The 7463-nt window shown below is 35.6% G+C and overlaps 1 pseudogene; it reads right to left on the bottom strand.

The window, feature by feature from the left end:
* Positions 1-6736: 6736 nt before the first annotated feature.
* LOC137772159 (rRNA N6-adenosine-methyltransferase METTL5 pseudogene) lies at positions 6737-7244 on the bottom strand (annotated as a pseudogene).
* Between the last annotated feature and the right edge of the window lie 219 nt (positions 7245-7463).

Here is a 7463-nt window from a genome sequence, read left to right as displayed (position 1 = left end):
TGCTTCTCCCCAGCCTGTTAGTGAGGACAGTATGTCTCACTGTGCTTGATTAATGAAGAAAAGGAATCCCAAAATGAAAGACATTTATTTCCCATATTGTGTTTTCAAAATTAAATTTTCAAAAAATTTAAATTATTGATACATAAAGACAAGGACTTAATTCAGGCATAGTAATGACTCTATGAATATCAGCTTTCCAAGAGATTTGGGGCAACATTACAGTATTCTTTGTGCTGAAATTATTGATAGATGGTATTAGAAGGGAATTCTATGAAATTAACAAGATAAGTAAAAATTTTATATAATAAACAGCATTTCCTAAAGTATGTTACTGAGATGCTCAGAAAGTAACCCAGCTGCATTAACAGACATAAAATATGGCCAATTGAGAAGTTTGCAGAGCTTGGATACAAACCTCCAGGTGCTCTAAAGAAGCATTCCTTGAGTCCTCTGAGAATTTTTAAAGAGTCATTGGTAGAGCTGCCAGATTCAGCAAATAAAAATACAGGCTGTTCATCAGTTAAATTCGAATTTCAGATAAGCAATGAATAATTGTTTTTAAAGTCTTTTTTTTTTTTTTAAAGCCAAATTTACCTCCTCCCCAATTGTGCTTTAAACCAATGGTTTTCAAATTTTGCTTTTTTTTTTTTTTTAATTAATAGACTTTTACTTCTTTTTTTTTAAGTATTGTTTATTTATTTATTTATGGCTGTGTTGGGTCTTCGTTTCTGTGCGAGGGCTTTCTCTAGTTGTGGCAAGCGGGGACCACTCTTCATCGCGGTGCGCGGGCCTCTGACTATCGCGGCCTCTCTTGTTGTGGAGCACAGGCTCCAGACACGCAGGCTCAGTAATTGTGGTTCACGGGCCCAGCTGCTCCGCGGCACGTGGGATCGTCCCAGACCAGGGCTCGAACCCGTGTCCCCTGCATTGGCAGGCAGATTCTCAACCACTGTGCCACCAGGGAAGCCCAATAATTGTTTTTAGTATAAGTATATCCCATGCACTGTTTGGGGTATACTTACACTAAAAACTTTTAAATTTGTTGTTCATCTGAAATTCAGTTTTGACTGAGCAGCCTGTATTTTATCTGGCAACTCTATAGTCACTGGAAATTTCTCATTCCTCTTTTTGGGGTCACTATGGTTTGAAAAAATAAAGTGGGGCAGAGATCATATGCTGTTCTGCAGGCAATCTGGGACAAGCCCAGTTCTGGTTCTAGCTATTGAAAACAACTCATGCTTAAAAGTGAGTACTTTCAGTTCAACACACCTCAGCTTGCTAGATTTAGTGAGAAGTGCCAAAACATACAAAGATGAGTAGGGGAAGTGGGGGTGGAGGAAGGGATCTACATCATAAGATACAAGACTTGCAGGGTACACTCTAGGAGCCTGGGAAGGACACTGAATTCTGCTGAGCAGCTCCAGTCAGGGAGTGAGATGACCGGCAGTTTTGACAGGTCTGGCTTTGAATGAGAGAGTAAGATCTTATCCTGGGAGGCAAGGAAGATAGAAACCCATGGCTTTATACCTAATGGAGTGGAGCTGGAAGTTGATGGCCTCAGTTAGAGGACAGAGAAGCCTGCTGAGGATGAGGGAAGAGAGAAGGGGATTCTAACGGACGTTACATAGTTGCTGATGGGAATGGAAGAGGGAGGTGAAAAGGGACAAGTGCAAGGATTGGTAACTGGTACTTGGGTGAATGCATCTCATTGCATTTAAAAAAAACAGTTGGTCTGCCCTTTGACTAATACCCAAAGGGCTCCTTCACTATTCTGCTACCATCCTGGTTTCCTCAGGAAAAAAGCATCATCAAACAAATAGTTTTATTACTTTTATATAAAAGACGGTATTTAAATGTAATATTTGAGATGCTGATCAATATTCTGTTGCTTTGGCACAGATTCCTGAAATAAGATAAGCAGATGTTTTGGCTTTAGCAAATCTGTTGCTTCAAATAGGAAAAGATACTAAATTGCAATCATTTTCTGATTTAGTCCAGCTGTCTTTAAGGAAGCAGATTCTGATGATGGAAAGAATGTAGATTTTACAGAAATAGCACTATGTGAAAATGACCATATGCTTGTAGTACCAGAGAGTACCTACTGAGAATGTTCCAAATGCAATTAATTCCAAAAAATAGCACACCACTTACATTTGTGTCTCTGAAGACCCAGTGGGTATTTTCACTATTGATCATTATAGGAATTTTCCAGGGAAGTGGAAGATCAAACCACTACAGAAAATCTTCATTTTCTGAAGATTCCAGTTTGCCAATCTCAAGCAAATGATGATAGAGTACCATTCTAGATTGCACTTCTGTCAACAAATCTAGTTATCTCTAGGGACCATCTTCAGAAGAGCCCCATATGTTTATCATATGTATGGTTAAATTTCTACTTCATATTTTACAATAAGTTTTTAAAATCATAAAAATAACTCTCTGCTAAAATGTATAGTGAAGCAGTTAATTTGCGACTTCCTTATCAAATGATTATTCCTTAAAATAGAACAGAAAACACTTCTATTTCAGGTATTTGTATTTTTCCTTTTTGTAGTGTCTGCCAAATATGTCCTGCCTTATAATTCTGATAGTACATGAGAAAAAGTGATCAAGGACATATTGAAGTTGCTAAAATCTCAAGGCAATTAGACTATAGTTTTTATTTTCAGCGAAGTTTCATATGGATATGACTTACTGAAAAAAGCCTTACTTCAGTGATCTCTAATGACAACTTACGTGGACTGTCACCCAGAGAGAGCTTTAACTGAAATTGTGTGCTCAATTCACATTCTAAGTCTTCAGTAAATACTTTGAATTTAAAGAATCTGAAGACAGCATGTTTTTGCATCCCAGGAGCTTTTAACCCTCCAGCTCACTTATGCTGACCACGAGCAAGTCTTATTTTACATCAGTTTCTGTGCTATAAAATGGAAGATATGCACATTTAAAAAGAGAATATTGTGTCAACTCCAATCATCTATGTCTATAAAATAAACATTGTGTTCTAAAGGATAAATAACTCCATTCTCAATGTAATTAGACAATTTCTATATTGTCTATGTACTCTCTATAATGTTTCAGATGCCATCAAAATAATTCACAATTTGCTGTGTTTGATTTTTTGCTTTTTTGTTACAAAGCAAGATGATTGTGGTAAATGCTTAAGGAGAGCTCATTAAGCCTCTTTAAAAAATCAGTTTCAAACAAGCTAATGACTGCAGATTCAAAGGTCTTTACATAGCTTTTAAACATAGTTTCCATTTTAATTATTGGGATTGGGACTTCGTTAATTAGAATGCGTGGTATAAGAGCTTATTTCAGCTGCTATAACTCTCAGTCCTATCCCTTGTATAAGTAGATCGCCATATGTTTTGAAGCTTTCATTCATGATGAAACTAACTATTTATCCCACAGCTGCTTTTTGGTTTAGCAGATATCATCAATGATATCATAATCTCTGTTCCCTAATTGTTTTTTACATTACCATTTGGCATTATAAATATTTTAAGTATGAATCAGTCTCTGGAATGAATTTACTATACAAGTACATTTCTTCCTTTTCCTTCAGAAGAAGAATCAGAATGCTCTACCCTTCAGTATTTGGAAGCCAGATTTTCTCAAGAGTCTATATTCCAGTAGAACACTTACATTTTAATTTCAGATTTTCTTTGGTCTTAGAATCCATTTAAATTAGCAAAAATCTTAAAACAGTTATTTTTAATTGAGAAGTTTTATCATACATTCTTTAAAATGGTAAACATTTATCAAAGCTGTTTCAATTAAAATATATATTATGCACATCATTAGTCAAAACAATTATAAATATATATTCACCTAACATAGGACCACCTAAATACATGTGTAATGTGTATGTAGCCCAATATGTGAACCAGTACATGAAAATCAAGACATAAAATAAAAAGTTTGGGTTATAGTTTTTGCTTCACTAAAGAGTTCTGTGCTGTATCAAATATTTCTTCTATTATTCCTTTAAATTATAGATAACCTACAATATTTAAAATAGAGCCAGACTCATCAAATTTTTACATCTACTCTATCCTTCTGGGACACATCTATCAATTAGACGAGTAATCTTTGTAGATGAGATGCAGAAATGAGGTCTGGGATATGATCTAATAGCTGGATTCATCAGCTGTAACCAAAGAATGTTTACAGGTGTGAAAGCCACATAGGAGGTGGTTTCTGTTGGCCTCCTTCAGAGCTCTTCCCTTGACCCTGACATTTCTACAATTTTATCAGTGACTCAGATATACTTAGACCATACAAATATCAGGTTTGTTGATAATGCAAAGCTCCAAGAACTAGTGAATTTGAATGACAATCAGGATTAAACTTAATATCCCTTAGCCCAGAGCAAGGGCTGAAACTAAGATTATATTCAGAAAGAATAAATGTTGGCTTCATTTAGTTTCTAAAATTAGTAGCCTAAGGATAGGGAGTGGAAGTCCTACTTTAACAACAGTTTGAGTTGTAAAAATTAGTTTTAGTTCACTTGAGTATTAACCAACAGTACAGAAGAAATTAATACTTTCTTTGGTTGGATTCATAGAGTCCATATGAAAAGATCAGAAACAGACACTATAACACACTGTACTGAAAGTGATGCATTTTGGGCCACCTGTCAGGGATGTAATAAGGGGGACTGGCTCATGTGAGCCTGGGTAGGATGTTGGCTCACATGACCTTAAAAGCACCTCCTAAATCAGATTATGCAGTTTAAATTGAGTTCCCAGGCACTTATACATGAATCTGCCAATGTCTAATTCAGCTTAGTAACATTTATGTAGCATATAACTATTGTACATCCTTTTCTTGATTAATAATGAATATCCTTATTCTTTTCTACTTAAAGATTATTCCATATATAATTAATCACTTAAAATAAATGCATCTACTTTTTGACCACCACTGGGTTTACTTAGCTAAGATCATACTTGAAATTCTTAGATGAAATGATATGTACTTTGAATAGCCACGAAGTAGGCACGTGTCCAGGTTCTAAAATAAAATTACACAAATTAAACAAAGATGAAAGGCAAACGTATTCACTCTGTATTCGGTGTGTACTCTATTAGTCTGCACTGTGTTTTGGCTTTCAAAGGTGTTTGTTTATAGTGTAGAGGTGGACACCCGTCATTCCTCTTGAACACTGCTATCTGAACCCCTTTCCCATGTTGGGGGGGCTCTCCCACATTATGAGACAGAGGCCACTTCTCACTACAGGAGATAAAAGTGCCAGATGCTTCCTCTCCCAGACATCCTTGCATCATAGACATGGACTCAGACGCTGCCCCAGTGGCAGATGTTTCGGTTGGCAATACCCTTGACCAGTGCTGGGGAGGGGTCGGTGGAGCCAGCTACTGAGTCTGGACCTGGTAGTGGCAGTAGAGATGTCTTTACTGGACTGTCTTTGTGTCATCATTTTAAGCATTATTTTTGACTACATAACCTCTAAACCCAGTTCTCTAGCCCTCCTGGAGATTCTGTGGAATTACCTTCAGAACAAATTCCTTTTCTGCTTAAGCAGGCAGAGCTAGTTTCTGTTCCTTGTAATAATAATCCCTGCTGGTACAGGGCACAAGTCCATGCTTACATTGGCATATTAGTCAGTCACTGGGACCTACTGAGTACAAAGCACTCTGAAAGGTGCAAAGGGAAATATTTATTCATTCTCTGAGTATTTCTGAAACAAGGCACCTTGCTTGGCATTTGATAGAAGGAGAGGCAAACAAAATTGGTATTTTCAAATTAGTGCTTTGAGGACAAGTAGGAGAAGGTAGGGATACCACTGTCAAACTACGATGGAGGCAGATATTATGTGGATCTACTGATTCTCAAGATTGATTTAGTGTGGGGATGAAGGGTTGGGATAAGAAGGGATGCTCTTGGGGGAAAATATTGTGTTTCATCAATTCCAAGACTCAAATTGTTTTCTTCATCTTAACATTTACGAAATTAGGAACATTTATGAAATTAGAGTGTATTATGTTTTAATTGCCACTTTTTCTCCTCAGTCCATCTAACGTATTTTACTGAATCTAAGATGTAATTGATATATATACTATTACACTTTTTACCATTAAGAAAAAAAGCTCAGTAAGTAATTACTAAAAAATGATGATACTTAACATCATACTGGGGGCTCTGGAGTAGAAGATTTAAAGAGAACCTAGGAGAATTAGGTCAGTCATGGAAATGTTGTGAGTTAAACACCAAATTCCTTTTCATTGTTCTAGTAGTCTCCCAAAGCTGTTAAAGACTAATAGATTCACCTCTAACTTCTGTTGTGAACAAATTCAGGTACTAATCATTATAGTCTTGCTTGGCTATAAACTATGCCTGGTAGAGTGATTCTCAGTTTTGTGGATGGCACATTTATTTTTGATAACTTTTTTATTTGGAAATTTTCAAATATATACAAAAGTAGACAGAGTAATAACATGATGGATCCTAGTATTCAATAATTTTCAACTCATGATCAATGCTGTTTGATTTCTAGCCCTACTCTCTATTCATAAAATTTTATTTTGAAGCAAATCTCAGATGCCATACCATACAATTTGTAAATACTTCAGTATATATCTCTAAAACACATACTCAAAATATTGTTACTACATTCCTAGAAATAAAATCTATAGTTTGTAGCACCTTTTATAATAGACAAATTTTGTATTTATTTTAATTAGGTTTTAAGCTACCTTTTGGGGGGAGGTTTTTAAAAAGAAAACCAAATGAGGAATACTTCAATGTCCACTGATTTCTTTTTAAGAAATTTATGTGATGCTAGTAGGTCATATCACAATCCTGCAATAATATCTATCTTGATTTTTCACTCTGAACTTTCTTTTGAATATGTTCTCTAGTTGAGGATTTGTTTAAGGACTATACTGCTGTTCTTGCCATTTCCAAAGCAATCTTCAGAAAAGTCATATCTATCTCTTTATTATTTTTGGTCCCAAAAGGAAGATTCATAATTACTGTATCAAATGACTTGAACCATGTCAACATTTGTCAGCTCAAACTCTTCCACTTTTCTATTAAATATTTTCATCTGTGTCAAATTCAACAAACAACCTTCAGTCCGTGGCCTGGTGGGATACTGTTCTAAAGTAACTTGGGCTTCTGAAACCATCTACTTGATGCAGGTGACTTTCTAGTTCCTTGAACCTTAGTTTCTTCTTTTTTGTTTTTTTAAAGTGTGGGTTCACAGGGTTAAAGGACATTGATGGACCTCAGGAGGCTGGAAGCACCACCATATGTGTGTCACCTTTTTCAAATTTAAGTTTTTGTTTTTAATCAAAGTAATACTTACATATCATTAAAAACATCATATAATTATACAACATTATAATGAAAAATAGACCTGTTGCCTGGCTTTGTTTCTCAGGTATACTCACTTTAATTCTTTTAGCTGATTCTTCTGATGTGTTCCACCTTATAAT

The sequence above is a fragment of the Eschrichtius robustus genome, chromosome 11 (assembly GCF_028021215.1).
Source record: "Eschrichtius robustus isolate mEscRob2 chromosome 11, mEscRob2.pri, whole genome shotgun sequence".
NCBI lineage: Eukaryota > Metazoa > Chordata > Mammalia > Artiodactyla > Eschrichtiidae > Eschrichtius > Eschrichtius robustus.
The sequence above is the reverse complement of the archived record's forward strand: the minus strand, read 5'-3'. Positions and strand labels throughout refer to the sequence as shown.